The sequence below is a fragment of the Caretta caretta genome, chromosome 3 (genome assembly GCF_965140235.1).
Source record: "Caretta caretta isolate rCarCar2 chromosome 3, rCarCar1.hap1, whole genome shotgun sequence".
NCBI lineage: Eukaryota > Metazoa > Chordata > Testudines > Cheloniidae > Caretta > Caretta caretta.
The window spans coordinates 171,970,602-171,987,289 of NC_134208.1; the positions used below are offsets into that span (position 1 = coordinate 171,970,602).

The 16,688-nt window shown below is 40.0% G+C and overlaps 1 protein-coding gene across 4 annotated transcripts in view; it reads left to right on the plus strand.

Annotated features, from left to right (window-relative positions):
- Positions 1 to 16,688, plus strand: part of MTA3 (metastasis associated 1 family member 3) — a 264,399-nt gene that overhangs the window by 21,847 nt on the left and 225,864 nt on the right. The gene's annotated exons all lie outside the window — the stretch shown is intronic.

Below are 16,688 nucleotides of genomic sequence, written 5' to 3' on the forward strand. Positions count from 1 at the left end.
AATTCCTAATGTTGACGGGAGGCTCTTTGTTGCCAAATACATCACAATTCTTATTCTAGCATAGTAAGAGCAGCTGTAGATGTATTTTGTGTACAATAACTTTGAAACGACGGTTAGGTCAATATGCCTTTGCAACTGTTTTTTCTTTCTTTTTAACAGCAGATATCTATAAAGTCACTATTCAACACTTATACTGAATTTATTTCACTACAAGGGTACAGATGTTTTAATATGCTGATTATGAATTAATTTGGAACTGAATGCTGTTGACTTTGAAGTCTTTAATTGCTGTAACATAAATATATAAAGCTCTTAATGCAAGTAGAAAACATGAAACAAAACGATTTCTTTACACTGGAGAGAGTGAGAGAGAATCTCTCGAAAGTCTGTAATGGACTCTTAATGGTTACCTAATGATTGGGTGACCATAGGCTGTAATCAAAACTTTATTACTTCTGATCTGACATGCTCACTTCTGGTGTTATTTAGTACAGGTACAATTTACAGTAAAACTTCATTATAATCTCATTCATCAAAGGTGACGTATCATTTTGAAATTACTATAATGTATTTCAGAATAATGGCTTCTGTTGATACTTTCCTATTAGATCCCTCATGTTGAATGCCAGAATACATGCATGATCCTCTATGAATAAAAAAAAAATCAAAGATCAGAAATGAAATGGTATATGTCTGTCTTCTTTTGTATGATGTCTCCATCAGCATTCTAAGCAAGCAAAACCCTTGTTCATTCAACAGAATAAGGAGTGAGGACTTATATACAAGAATATAGTAGTAAATGGCATTTATAAACAAGGGTCATAGACAGTAACAACATTTTATTGTATTTTCATGGATTACTTATGAACTTCCAAGATATATTAAAAAAAAAACAACAGAAAACAAAACAGTTCGCCCCCAATAGAATACAACTTACTGAATTTGTCCAGGCTTCTTATTTAAAGGGAAGCAGTCATTTCGAAATCTAGTTAGATAAATGAATTCAGAAAGTTTAAGTAGTTTAAATTACTGCACCTGCTCCTTAATACTCCTGCCAAGATTTGCCATTCTAAAATATTTTTACATTTCAAAATATACTTTTTCTCTCCCCTATTGCAAATGAATTAAAGCTAATTTTTAAGAGGATCTAAAGATGAAGTGTTCAGTGGCATGGGAATTTCTCTTCGAAGAATAGAAAGTAGAGTAGTCAGGTAAATTTTTTACAAAAAGTGACATTTTTTAATGATAAAAGTCCACAGAGGATTAGACTATATGTGCTCTGGGAGTTTGCCATTTATGAAACTGCTTCCGAAATTTTATTGCTTTTAATTTGATATGCGTTCATGAAAAAATAGCCTCTTTCTTAACACTGTGATTTTTAGAAAAGCTCATACCAAAGAAATCTGTGTTACTAGAAAATATTATGTGCAAAACAAAATCATGAGTGTAGCATCAGACTTCTAAAATACTAATTTGATTTCTTTTCCACAGTGTTTCACATTTTGATTTTAGAAAGCAAGCCTACAGTAGATCACTGTAGAAGTATAAAAGTCATGTTAGGATAGCTAGTACAATGAGAATGTGATGTTTTATATTCACAGCTGAATTAATAGTTTAAAAGGTTTTAATGATTTTTAGACTCTATTCTTTTCGGAATGCACAGACACAAATATAACTCTCACTAATACTAACAGGATTGATGTACATGCGTCAAGGAAAGAATACACTCCAGAGATATTAATCCTGTAAACACATCTCAACAATGGGAAAACTTCTCTTTTAAATCCCACACAGCCGCAATAATAGCATGAAAAAATCCCTGAAAATACATGGAAGAGAGAACCATATTGACTGGATTTTTTTGGCTTGAACTGCAGTTGTACAAATACAGTTTAATGTAGACCGAAAATTGATGGTGGGTGACTATTCAGGTCTCCTGTTGTGAAATAAAATAACTATAGAGTATGCACATTCAAATACACATAATTTAATGGAGAATTAATATGATTGTCTGCCTTCTTCTGGATGAAGAGACATAGTAGCTAATTTGCTTTCCTTATCAGTGGAACGGGTTAATAACTTCAGCAGTTTCAGGATTTATGTAAAGAACCCTTACAAGTTTTCTGATGGGCTTTCTCATATCCAAGGCACCTGTAGCATTTCTTGTCCCAAATTTCCTGTTTATGCGTGGCTTCTGTTTCTTGGAGTACACTTCTGTGATTATGACTTAGGACTCTAAATGAGAGGAGAGTTTTGTGGTGGTAATTCCAGACATTGCTTTTTTCAAACAATATATGAAGCAATTAGGGTTGCAAACTTTCTCATTGCAGAAAACCGAATGCCCCTGCCCCACCACTTCTATGAGGCCCCGCCCCCACTCACTCCATCCCCCTCCCTCTGGTTGCTCGCTGTCCCCTATCCTAGCTCACTCGCTCATTTTCACAGGGCTGGGGAAGGGATTGGGGTATGGGAGGGTGTGAGGGGTCTGTCTGCAAGTGTGAGCTCTGGTGTGGGGCCGGGGATGAGGGTTTTCAGGTGCATGAAAGGGTTTTGGGCTGGTTCGTGGGGCCCAGGGGTTCAGGGTGTGGGAGGGGGCTATGCGCTGGGGCAGGGGGTTGGGGTGTGGAAGGGGTGAGGGCTGTGGATGGGGGTATGGGCTCTGGGTGGGGCCGAGCGGTTTGGAATGTGGGAGAGGACTCCGGGCTGAGGCAGGGGGTTTGGGATGTGGGCTCCAGGCAGTGCTGACTTAATGCAGTTCCTGGGAAGCAGCCATGTGTCCCTCCAGCTCCTAGGTGGATTGCAGCCAGGGGGCTCAGTCCGCTGCCCCTCACCACAGGTGCACCCCCCCATCCCCGCAGCTTCCAATGGCCATGTTCCCTGGCCAATGGGAGCTGCGGAGCTGGTGCTTGGGGCAGTGCCTGTGGGCAGGGGCAATGTGCGGAGCCTCCCTGGCTGTCCCTCCACCTAAGAATTGGACCTGCCAGCCACTTCCTGGGAGCCGCTTGGAGCCAGGCAGGGAGTCTGTCAGCTCCACTGCGCCACCAACCGGACTTTTAACAGCCCGGTCAGCAGTGCTGACCGGAGCCACCAGCATCCCTTTTTGATTGAGCGTTTCAATCGAAAACTGGACACCTGGCAACCCTATATTAATCTAAGTCTGCGGCTTAGTGAACTCTTTTTTCCCTCTCCCCTTTCTGGTTTTCAGTTTATCAACATCCTAATGCAGCTTTTATTTTATAACAAGTATAAGTTCATTTGGATTATGTGGTCACCATTTTCAAAACACAGATATGGTGCTTTGCTGAGACTTATCTGAGTTTGTTCAAGAAACAAACGACCCCCAGAAAGCTTCAGCCAGGCTTTGCATTTTGATGTGCTGAACAGACACATTTCCCTATCTCCTCTGGCACCACCCCAAGAAAATATCCTCTTCTTGAAGTGACTGGAGCTTTGTTGACACTAGAGAGGATAAATCCTCCATATCCAGGCAGTAAAATAATGGATCATATGCCATTTTGAGGGGGAAAAAATGTTTGTACATGTCTTTTTTTTCTCTTTCTGCCAACAGATTTTGAAAGGCTGTTTCCTTGCCTATTGATATGAGTAGTTAGAAAACCAACTTAGGTTTGTCTAAATTTCTCTGTTGTAATCATTAGCACAGTGAATGGAAATGACAGTGTAGACTATGGAATCATACTGAAAAATTGAATTTTAGGTGCTCTCAGTTCTTGAAACTCTGCCTACTTAAATTTTTATATTTGTTTGTCAAGAGTTTGGAACTATGAATCCTGTCCCTAAGCCGGGGTGGGCAAACTACAGCCCGTGGGCCGGATCCAGCCCGTCAGGGCTTTGGATCCAGCCCGTGGGATTGCGGGGGCCTGCGGCACCACAGGGGGCACCACTCTGAGATGCGGCTGGCACCAATCCCCGGGGCCCAGGGTGGTGGTGGTGGCAGAAGGGCTCTGCCCCAGAATGGCCTTTCATAGATAGATGCCTATCGCAACAGGAAAGACTATTCTTTAACAAGCTTTTATATCTAGTAGAGCTGTGTGGAAAATGTTTGTTATCACGTTTGTTTTTTGCTGGTTCCACTTTCTGGTATTTTACAGGGTGTTTTTTGTTTTGTTTATTTACTATTTTTTGCAGTACAAAAAGTAATTTTCACACTAGAAATAGCATTTCCTGACTACAAGTAATGTTTATAGCTAGTGGAAAAATAGGCAAGATCTCAGTTCAAAAAGAAAGTTGGGGAAGAGCAATGTGATACCTCCTGGAGAAGTTTTTATGTGTTTGTGTATTTTCTTTGGGTAAAAATCTCTTGTGGTTAAATATCTGGCAGAATAAACATTATTTTCAGAATTTATCATTTTTTCTGTGGTTTACCCAACAAATGAGGTTCTGGTCCAGGACTATAGTAATACAAATAGTAATTTAATGTCTAAATCTGCAAATGCTTGTACAGTTTACGCATATGGTTAGTCCGCTTGCAGTCAAGTCCATACATGTAATGTTAAGCATGTGTGTGTGTGTATATATATTTGCAGGATCTGGGCCTCATTAAGTATCAAATGAAATATAGACGGATACTAATAGAGAAGCTATGTTGTCTAGTGATTAGAAGGTGGAGTGGAAAGGCCACAGATTCCCACTGAAATGTCGACATATCTTGTGAGCTCTAAACCAATCCTCTAATTAAAGACTGGATGCCTTAAGGTATGGGTTAGAGAGAATAAAATCTCACACAGAACCCTACTCTCCTCCATCATCCAACCCTAGGTGGGACACACCACTCTGCCCTGTTTACCTTTCCTAAATTGGTTAGAGACACAGAAGTCCAGATACAAGCTGCAGATCAGCCTTTTCTGTATCTTCCTGGAACATACTGGTAACAGCCTCCTACTCGCAACTATCAGGTGGAAGCCTCTGGTATCTGGTGTGGCAAGAGGTTGGGTGCAGGTTATATCACTGTACAACAATATACTGTATTGCCGTACTTTGAATAATCAACAAAGTGCTTAATTTATTTTGTGTGGCAGCTACCAGTATTCTCCTATCAGAAAGGAGGGGATAATGGGCATAATTTTTTACTATTTTTGGGACTTAGACTTTTTTTTAGGGCTGTCAAGCAATTAAAAATATTTATCACGATTAATCACGCTGTTAAACAATAATTGAATACCATTTATTTAAATATTTTTGGATGTTTTCTACATATATTTTTCAATTACAACACAGAATACAAAGTGTACAGTGCTCACATATTTTTATTACAAATATTTGCACTGTAAAAAACAGAATAAATAGCATTTTTCAATTCATCTAATACAAGTACTGTAGTGCAATCAGCTTTCATGATAAAGAGAACTTAAAAATGTACAAAAAAAACTGCATTCAAAAATAAAACGTAAAACTTCAGAGCCTGCAAGTCCACTCAGTCCTACTTCTTGTTCAGCCAATTGCTAAGACAAACAAGTTTGTTTACATTTGCAGGAGATAATGTTGCCCGTTTCAGGTGACACTGTAAACAAGAAAGTGAGAACAGGCATTTGCATGGCACTGTTATATCTTGCAATGCCGGCTATTTATGCGCCAGATGCGCTAAAGATTCATATGTCCCTTCATGCTTCAATCACCATTCCAGAAGACATGCGTCCATGCTGATGACGGGTTCTGCTCGATAATGATCCAAAGCTGAGCGGACAGACGCATGTTCCTTTTCATCATTTGAGTCAGATGCCACCAGCAGAAGGTTGTTTTTCTTTTTGGTGGTTCAGGTTCTCTAGTTTCCGCATTGGAGTGTTTCTCTTTTAAGACTTCTGAAAGCATGCTCTACATCTCATCCCTCTCAGATTTTGGAAGGCCCTTCAGATTCTTAAACCCTTGGTCAAGTGATGTAGCTATCTTTTAGAAATCTCACATTGGTACCTTCTTTGCATTTTGTCAAATCTGCAGTGAAAGTGTTCTTAAAACGAACAACATGTGCTGGGTCATCATCTGAGACTGCTATAACATGAAAGACATAGTAGAATGTGAGTAAAACAGAGCAGAAGACATACAATTCTCCCCCAGGGAATTGAGTCACAAATTTAACTAACACATTATTTTTTTAATGAGCATCATCAGCATGGAAGCATATCCTCTGGAATGGTGGCCGAAGCATGAAGGGACATATGAATGTTTGGCATATGTGGCACATAAATACCTTGCAATGCCGGCTATAAAAGTACCATGTGAATGCCTGTTCTCACTTACAGGTGACATTGTAAATAAGAAGTGGGCAGCATTATCTCCCTTAAATGTAAACAAACTTGTTTGTCTTAGCGATTGGCTGAACAAGAAGTAGGCCTGAGTGGATTTGTAGGTTCTAAAGTTTTACATTGTTTTGTTTTTGAGTGCAGATATGTAACAAAAACCCAAAACCTCTATCTTTGTAAGTTGCACTTTCATGATAAAGAACTTGCACTACAGTACTTCTAGGAGGTAAATCGAAAAATACTTTTGTTTGTACTTTTTATAGTGCAAATATTTATAATAAAAATAATACAAAGTGAGCAGTATACACTTTGTATTCTGTGTTTTAACTGAAATCAATATATTCGAAAATGTAGAAAAGCATCCAAAAATATTTAATAAATTTCCATTGATATTCTATTGTTTAACAGTGCGATTAAAACTGCAATTAATTGCAATTAATTTTTGAGTTAATCACGATTAATCGATAACTCTAATTTTTTTAAATTATGATGTACTAATTTTGTGATTAACAAACATCTGTTTTATCATTAAATCTGAGTTCCTGACTTCTAAGCTTTTTTAATAACTACTGTACACTATTTAAGTAGTGTTTTTAAATTAAAATGTATGGTACTTATAACCTGCTCCAAATATTCTAGGCACTTTGTACACACGTAACAAGACATTTCCCTTCCAGAGAGTTTACAATCTGAATAGAAAGACTTCCAATCAAAAGTTGCAACACATCAGTTCAGCTCCTTGTACCCCACCTTTGACCCACTAATGTGTGCTCAACATTGTTTCCACAATTCCATTAGACCTTTATTTACTCAATCAACAGACTTTGTACTGCCATATAAATAGTTTCAAATGGTGAAAAATGGAAAAATCAAATATATGTACCACTGTATCTGTAACTAGTTTACAAGACTACTCCGAATATATTCTTTTTCCTTTAGGGGAAATAAAAGTATCATAGTAAATTTTTTTTTTTTCAGAAGTAGCATTCATTTTTATTTGAAACTCCTCCTCCCTCCTTTCCTCTCCACCCCCCGCCCCCCGGTTTTCTAAACTGGAATAATTTTTCACCAAATATTTTTGCTACAGTGTTATGATAAACATGAGAAAGTCAATTGTAATTGACATTGTAACTGTCACTTTAACACCATTTAGTAGGACGAAAGCACGTGCAGATAATTTTAAAAAAAAAATCCGTATATTACTTGTGAATCAATATGGCTTACTGGTTTTTAATGGTTATTAAAGGTAACTTCCTGAAGTTTCTGAAGGTTCTTTAAAAACAATGGGTCTTCTTAAAAAAAATAAAGTCAGAGAAGCTATGATATGAGGGAGTAAATCCTCATTTAAACAAAAATAACTAATGTTGTAAGAACAGTGGTGAAAATTTGTGAAAGGTATATTTAAGTCTGCAATATCTAAAACAGATCTATAGTATAAATGAACTTTACTTTAGATTTTCAGTGCTATCTGATAGTAGTATGTATGTAACCCACACAATGATGAGTTGTGTTAGAATATTTTTGGTCATTCTGAACAAACTATACGATACATGTGACCTAAACTGGCATAAGCAGAGAGGGCTAGGTTGTGGAGCCCTTACTCATGTGAGTAAATGCTCACCAATGTGAGTTGTCTCACTGATTTTTGAATAATCTAGCCCAGAGTTGGTTAAGCAACTTAACTATGCTGCAAAGGGTTAACTATCACGACCAATTCGGTTCAATACAGCACCTGGCAACAATCCTCATATACGCTAGGCAAATTGACTAGCTGCTCACCTGAGAGAGCTTCGAATCTGCAATGTGAACAATATTGCTCATATATTTAAAATTTCCTTCTTTGTATTTGTTTTGATGGTAAACAAAGCAATACAGTGTAGTTATTTACCTTTAGCATCCTAGCTGCAAACGCAAACTTGATGTCATTGGTGCTGCCCTTGCTAAACTGAAAAGAAATCCATGCACAGTTGTCTTTTCTTTGATCTTTGCAGTTAATTCGTTATTACTTAGTCACAGTATTTTTATATTCTTTTAGCTGTAGGTTCTGTGTCACGTTGGTCACACATGAAGCATGTTTTTATAAATTAAGGCTTAGTTTAGAATAAAGAGGTATGCGAGAAAGGAGAGCATTTAACAATTATTGAATGTAAAGTTTATTCCTTTGGTCTGGTCTAAACATGAAGTTGCACATGTTAACTAAACCAATTTAGTTAAATTGATGCAACTTCATGTGTAGATGCTGTTGTATTGGTTTAAACCTTGCTTGGGGATGGTTGTTATAGTAATGTTATGTTATAAGTTTCAGAGGAACAGCCGTGTTAGTCTGTATTCGCAAAAAGAAAAGGAGTACTTGTGGCACCTTAGAGACTAACCAATTTATTTGAGCATGAGCTTTCGTGAGCTACAGCTCACGGTGCATCTGATGAAGTGAGCTGTAGCTCACGAAAGCTCATGCTCAAATAAATTGGTTAGTCTCTAAGGTGCCACAAGTACTCCTTTTCTTTTTGCGAATACAGACTAACACGGCTGTTCCTCTGAAACCTGTCATTATGCAAGGCACTGCATTTAGCCGTATGGAGTGGAAATCTATCAACTGCATGAAAAAACTTGTACAGATACAGACAGACATCATCTTCCTTTCCAAATGCAAACAGATGGACATCGTACCAAAAGGACTGAAGGTAAAAAATCCATTACAATCTACATACCACACAGACTATGCTGACAGCTTGTGCCTCACGCTCTCAAAGAAACTGCGGAATCACCTGATCAAGATCCTCTACAGCAAACAGGGAAAGATTAAGAATGAGCTCTCAAAAATGGATACTCATAAAAAACCAACCTTCCACACAAACTTCCTCGTGGCTGGATTTTACTAAAACTAGACAAGCCATTTACAACGCACCCTTTGCTTCTCTACAAAAGAAAAAGGACACTAAACTTTCTAAACTACTACATGCTACAAGGGGCCACAGCAATGGTTCCCTCACCCCACCTAGCAATATTGTTAACCTATCCAACTATACTCTCAGCCCAGCAGAAGCAGCTGTTCTATCTCAGGGCCTCTCCTTCTGCCCCTCCACCCCCACGAACATGATACAGTTCTGTGGTGACCTAGAATCCTATTTTCGACGTCTCCGACTCAAGGAATATTTCCAAAATACCTCTGAACAACATACTAATCCACAGAGGTCTCCCTGCCAACACTACAGAAAGAGGGATTCTAGATGGACTCCTCCTGAAGGTCGAAACAGCAGGCTGGACTTCTACATAGAGTGCTTCCGCCGACGTGCACGGGCTGAAATTGTTTAAAAGCAGCATCACTTGCCCCATAACCTCAGCCATGCGGAACGCAATGCCATCCACAGCCTCAGAAACAACTCTGACATCATAATCAAAAAGGCTGACAAAGGAGGTGCTGTTGTCATCATGAATAGGTCGGAATATGAACAAGAGGCTGCTCGGCAGCTCTCCAACACGAGTTTCTACAAGCCATTACCCTATGATCCCACTGAGAGTTACCAAAAGCAACTACAGCATTTGCTCAAGAAACTTCCTGAAAAAGCACAAGATCAAATCCGCACAGACACACCCCTGGAACCCCGACCTGGGATATTCTATCTACTACCCAAGATCCATAAACCTGGAAATCCTGGGCGCCCCATCATCTCAGGCATTGGCACCCTGACAGCAGGATTGTCTGGGCTATGTAGACTCCCTCCTCAGGCCCTACGCTACCAGCACTCCCAGCTACCTTCGAGACACCACTGACTTCCTGAGGAAACTTCAATCCATCGGTGATCTTCCTGATAACACCATCCTGGCTACTATGGATGTAGAAGCCCTCTACACCAACATTCCACACAAAGATGGACTACAAGCCGTCAAGAACACTATCCCCGATAATGTCACGGCTAACCTGGTGGCTGAACTTTGTGACTTTGTCCTTACCCATAACTATTTCACATTTGGGGACAATGTATACCTTCAGATCAGCGGCACTGCTATGGGTACCCGCATGGCCCCACAGTATGCCAACATTTTTATGGCTGATTTAGAACAACGCTTCCTCAGCTCTCGTCCCCTAACGCCCCTACTCTACTTGCGCTATATTGATGACAGCTTCATCATCTGGACCCATGGAAAAGAAGCCCTTGAGGAATTCCACCATGATTTCAACAATTTCCATCCCACCACCAACCTCAGCCTGGTCCAGTCCACACAAGAGATCCACTTCCTGGACACTACAGTGCTAATAAACAATGGCCACATAAACACCACCCTATACCGGAAACCTACTGACCGCTATTCCTACCTGCATGCCTCCAGCTTTCACCCTGACCACACCACACGATCCATCGTCTACAGCCAAGCTCTGCGATACAACCGCATTTGCTCCAACCCCTCAGACAGAGACAAACACCTACAAGATCTCTGTCAAGCTTTCTTACAACTACAATACCCACCTGCAGAAGTAAAGAAACAGATTGATAGAGCCAGAAGAGTTCCCAGAAGTTACCTACTACAGGACAGGCCTAACAAAGAAAATAACAGAACGCCACTAGCGGTCACCTTCAGCCCCCAACTAAAACCCCTCCAACGCATTATTAAGGATCTACAACCTATCCTAAAGGATGACCCAACACTCTCACAAGTCTTGGGAGACAGGCCAGTCCTTGCCTACAGACAGCCCCGCAACCTGAAGCAAATACTCACCAACAACCACATACCACACAACAGAACCACTAACCCAGGAACTTATCCTTGCAACAAAGCCCGTTGCCAATTGTGCCCACATATCTATTCAGGGGACACCATCACAGGGCCTAATAACATCAGCCACACTATCAGAGGCTCGTTCACCTGCACATCCACCAATGTGATATATGCCATCATGTGCCAGCAATGCCCCTCTGCCATGTACATTGGTCAAACTGGACAGTCTCTACGTAAAAGAATAAATGGACACAAATCAGATGTCAAGAATTATAACATTCATAAACCAGTCGGAGAACACTTCAATCTCTCTGGTCACGCAATCACAGACATGAAGGTCGCTATCTTAAAACAAAAAAACTTCAAATCCAGACTCCAGCGAGAAACTGCTGAATTGGAATTCATTTGCAAATTGGATACTATTAATTTAGGCTTAAATAGAGACTGGGAGTGGCTAAGTCATTATGCAAGGTAGCCTGTTTCTTCTTGTTTTTTCCTACCCCCCCCCCCCAGATGTTCTGGTTTAACTTGGATTTAAACTTGGAGAGTGGTCAGTTTAGATGAGCTATTACCAGCAGGAGAGTGAGTTTGTGTGTGTATGGGGGTGGGGGGGATGTGAGAAAGCCCGACTTGATTATGTAAAGAGTTGTCACTTTGGATGGGCTAGCACCAGCAGGAGAGTGAATTTGTGTGGGGGAGTGGAGGGTGTGAAAACCTGGATTTGTGCTGGAAATGGCCCACCTGTTGATCACTTTAGATAAGCTATTACCAGCAGGACAGTGGGGTGGGAGGAGGTATCGTTTCATATTCTCTGTGTATATATAAAGTCTGCTGCAGTTTCCACGGTATGCATCTGATGAAGTGAGCTGTAGCTCACGAAAGCTCATGCTCAAATAAATTGGTTAGTCTCTAAGGTGCCACAAATACTCCTTTTCTTTTTATGTTATAAGTTGTAATTTCATGTATCTAGTTATGAGGCTGAAAATGTGTCCTCATGGCTTAAAACAAGCCCAGGCAAAACTCTCCAGGAACACAGGGGCAGTTCACACCTCATCAGGGCATGTGACAGCCCAGTGTCACAGAAACAAAGGACACTGGCCTAGGCAGCAACAAAGGATCTGTTGGACTCTCGAGTGAGTGACACCCCTTTCCCTTGGTCAGTTAGGGACTACAATGAGGTAATGCTCACCTGACCCTGAAGGGGGGGGGGCAAAGCCAAGAGGGAAGAAAGAACATGATAAAAGGGAGAGACTTTGCCATGCTCTTCGTCTCTCTCTCACCTCCATCTACAGACCATCAAGTGACTGAAGTGCTGATCAAAGGGGAGAGCCTGGCTGAAGGACAACCAGCCAGCCCGTGGTGAGAAGCATCTAAGTTTGTAAGGGCTCTGAAAATGTTAAGATCAGCTTTTATTTTGCTTTTATTTCATTTCACTTCACCAAATCTGCCTTCTGGTGCTTTGACTTATAATCACGTAAAATCTATTTTTTGTAGTTAATAAATATTTGTTTATTCTATCTGAAGCAGTGCGTTTGGCTTGAAGCAAGTCAGAGACTCCCCTTGGGATAACAAGTCCAGTACATATCCGTTTCTTTGTTAAATTGATGAACTCTCATAAGCTTGCAGCATCCAGCTGGCATAACTGGACACTGCAAGATGGAGGTTCCTAGGGTTGTTTCTGGATTGGGAGATGTCATAAACATACAGCTAAGTGTAGCCTAGAATTCCTTCTTACCTGTAGGGGGTTAAGAAGCTCAAATAACTGGGTTAGCACCTGACCGACAGGACCAATGGGGAAAGAAGATACTTTCAAATCTTGGGGGGGGGGGGGAGGTTTTGTTTGTGCTCTTTGTTTTGTGTGGTGACTCTCTCTTTGGACTGAGAGGGGCCAGACAGAAATCCATCTTCTCCAACCCATCCTAATCCAAGTCTCCAATATTGCAACCAGTATAGGTAAGACGGGTTAGTTTATCTTTTGTTATGCTTGTGAATTTTCCCTGTGCTAAGTAGGAGGTTTATCCCTGGCTTTTGTAATTTTTGTTTTTTCTAGAGGGAAATCCTCTGTTTTGAATCTGATTGTCCTGTAAAATTACCTTCCATCCTGATTTTTACAAAGGTGCTTCTTTTACTTATTTTTTTCTTTATAATAAAGTTCTGTTTTTTAAGAATCTGATTGGGTTTTTAGTGTCCTACAAACCCAAGGGTCTGGTTTGTGCTCAGCTAGTTTTTTTTCAAGCCTCCCCAGGAAAGGGGGTGTAGGCTTGGGGGGATATTTTGTGGGAATAGGAACTCCAGGTGGTCCTTTCCCTGATACTTTGTCTAAATCACTTGGTGGTGGCAGCATACCTCAGTCCAAGGACAAATAGAGATTTGTGCCTTGGGGAAGTTTTTAACTTAAGCTGGTAGAAATAAGCTTAGGAGGTCTTTCATGCAGGTCCCTATGTCTGCACCCTAGAATTCAGAGTGGGGAGGGAACCCTGACAGGAGATATTGGCTAATGTCATTTGGTTGTACAATCTAAGCAGCTCAAATGCTAGAGGCTGTTCATGAACAGCCCAGGAGTGGGGGTTCTCACAGCAGAGCAGGGTAAGGCTGGCTCCCAGAGTCAAGGATTGGAATGACCTAGCAGATCACCAGTCCAGATAACATTGCAGGGGAATGTCACACACACACACCTATAGTTTTCAGAGTAACAGCTGTGTTAGTCTGTATTCGCAAAAAGAAAAGGAGTACTTGTGGCACCTTAGAGACTAACCAATTTATTTGAGCATAAGCTTTCGTGAGCTACAGCTCACTTCATGTAGCTCACGAAAGCTTATGCTCAAATAAATTGGTTAGTCTCTAAGGTGCCACAAGTACTCCTTTTCTTTTTACACCTATAGTTGGATTTATATTTGTGTAGTTAAGGTTTTACATTTGAATGTGATTTAGAGGAATTGGGTAGTGTGCTTTTGTAGTTAATTATATGGCTGAAGCGCAAGGGAGTTGTGGGAAAGAGGAGTCTGGGCTTGTCTACACACACAAGTTATACTGGTTTATCTTAAATTAGTTTAGTAAAAGTGGTGCAACTTTTTTTGTGAAGACTCATCGAATTTAAAACTTGTTTTTATCAGTTATTCTTGTGCCTGCAAATTCACTGTGGCAAGATAAACCAATATAAATCAGACTTAAAACTGATATAAAAGTGTCCATATGCAAACTTGCACTGGTTTAAATTTGTATAAAATCACACTTTTAATCCTGTACACCTTTGTGTGTAGTCATCCAGGTCAAAGAAAGCAATAATATGGGTAATATGATGTTATGGCATGTAAATGAAGATTCCCTTAACTGATGATCGTGTTGATGAGAAATAAATTAGATCAACCTCAACTCTAAGTTAGGCAATTTTTTGTCTGGGAATATACAGTATGTTAAGGCATTGAAATTAACCCTATATGTACTGTACCCTTATAAATGCTGTATGCTATATTTATGCAATATGGCCAAGTTGTGGTGGTTGTGGGATTCACAACTATGGGTGTCCATAGTTCTGTGCCTGTAAAATCTCAGGAAAAACATTGTAGTACCATTTCTTTTCTATTTATAACTACTAGTTGGTCATGATTTTGTTGATTGATTGTGTTGCCTTTGTTTTGCTACTTATATTTTACCACTTTGACCCATGATTCAATAAAGCTTTATTGAAGTAATTACTTGCTCCCATCTGCATTCTGCTAATATAGTCTTTTTGGGGGGGGAAGGATGGGTATAATGAAATTGGACTTCGCAAAAGCTTTTAGTCCCTGGATAACTTCTTTAAATTATGCGTTCAGACTGGCTGGTAAACTTAAACAGAGAATTTTAATTTCTCTGCTGTTTTTCAGACTGTGGATGAAATAAAAATACCCAAAGAATGCCAAGAGCTTGGACTTGTAAACAGAAGAAACTCTAAATAAATAAATAAATAGAATTGTTGACTTTTTTTTTTTTTTTTATATTTGAAGAGGAAAAGACTGTTTGGAACTTCATTGTATATTTTGCTCTTAGGATTTGTTAGCCGAAACAAATATCGCTTCTAACAATGATTCACCTTCACTGTAGTTGTCAAACTCATTGTGTGTTTGAAAGGTTAACCTTTGACATTTTTTCCCATTGTTGTTTTTCATCTTTAATTACTAACTTCATAAAGAAGATTATAATAAAATTTTGCATCTGAAGTAACTCAAGTTTCCCTGATATGCCTATCGGGAATCAGAGAAGAAGTTAGTATTATGATGAGCCCTTGATCGCCATGTAAGAAATTTAACAGTGTGTAACAGACATGAACACTTCTATAACAATTTGAAAATATCATTTGAATAGTGCAGTGTCTCCTGTACAATAGGTAAACTTTTGCTTTTTCTCTCTTGATTGTTAAAAGAAAAATGTGTCAATCCTTCATTCCCTTTCCTCTTTAATTGTTTTTCAGTAGCATAGAAATCTCTACAAATGTAAACTTTTAAGCTGACTTGACCTCTGGTACATTGTCTGAACAGTAAGATTCTACACAAATTAAATGGAGGAAGTAATTACCATAGTAGTACTGTGGCAACAGCTTGGTATCCAGGTACCTCATGTGCGCTCAGTGGCAGCTTGGCTCTGTTATATTAGCTAGACCCCGTGAAAGGGTTATCGTCTTTAACGTTGGCGTATGTGGCATTGTGTGTGTTGGAGTGTCAGTGTCAGAACTGAGACACCTGCAGGCTCAGGTTCTTCAGGAGAAATTTGCTTTTAATTACTTTTGTCATATGTAACTAGGGGTGGGTGGCTTTACCTTTTCTGGTGAGGTCACAGAGGTATGTGTGGGGGTGGTGGCTGTAGGGAATGAGCTTCTTTTCTCTCACTTCCCTGCATATGCAGCCCACCCAATAGGGCAGACAGACGGATAGGTAGGGGAACTGGGATTCGATGGAGCTGGAATCACTTAAGGGAGTATTCTCCCCTACCACTATGAGAAGAGCCACTAGGGAGCCAGAAGGGGATGAGGAGCAGATGCAGTAGGATAGCAATCTTGAATTTGGAGAGAATCCTGATTCTACCATGAGAGAACATTCAGGCTTAAGAGTTTAGCATCCGTACTACATGGGTTGTTTGTAAAATATCCATGCTGCTTAGAAGAATAGATAAGATGGCCTCAGTATTTCCTTTAATTAACTACAGGGAACATGTGAGGAACCCTGCCAATACAGAGGCAGTGTTTGCTGAGTATTCTCAGGCAAGTTTTATAGCAGTAACTCAGGATTAGAGCGCTGCTTTGTATGATTTTTAATCCCACTACCGTCCTGCCCTGCAATACCTACTCCCACTCCCCCCAGTGGGATTTACCACATGCCAAGCTGGTTCCAAAGTATTTTAGATTTATAGAGGTTCAAAATATGGAGTAAACTGATAAAATACTTCATAAAGGCCTCTGCTTTTAAAGATTAACTAAAAGGGCACACATCTTATAAAAGTCTTTAATCTTTTAAAGTGTTATATCAGTACTTATTATTGTTTTAATAAAACAAATTATTTTTATATTTAAAATTTATGCCCCTTTTTTTCTTCTGTTCTGTTAAAACAGGGGTTGGCAATCTTTGGTACATGGCCCATCAGGGTAATCCCCTGTTGGGCCATGAGACATTTTGTTTAAGTTGACAGTCCACAGGCACGGCCCCCCGCAGCTCCCAGTGGCCGCAGTTCACTGTTTCCGGCCAA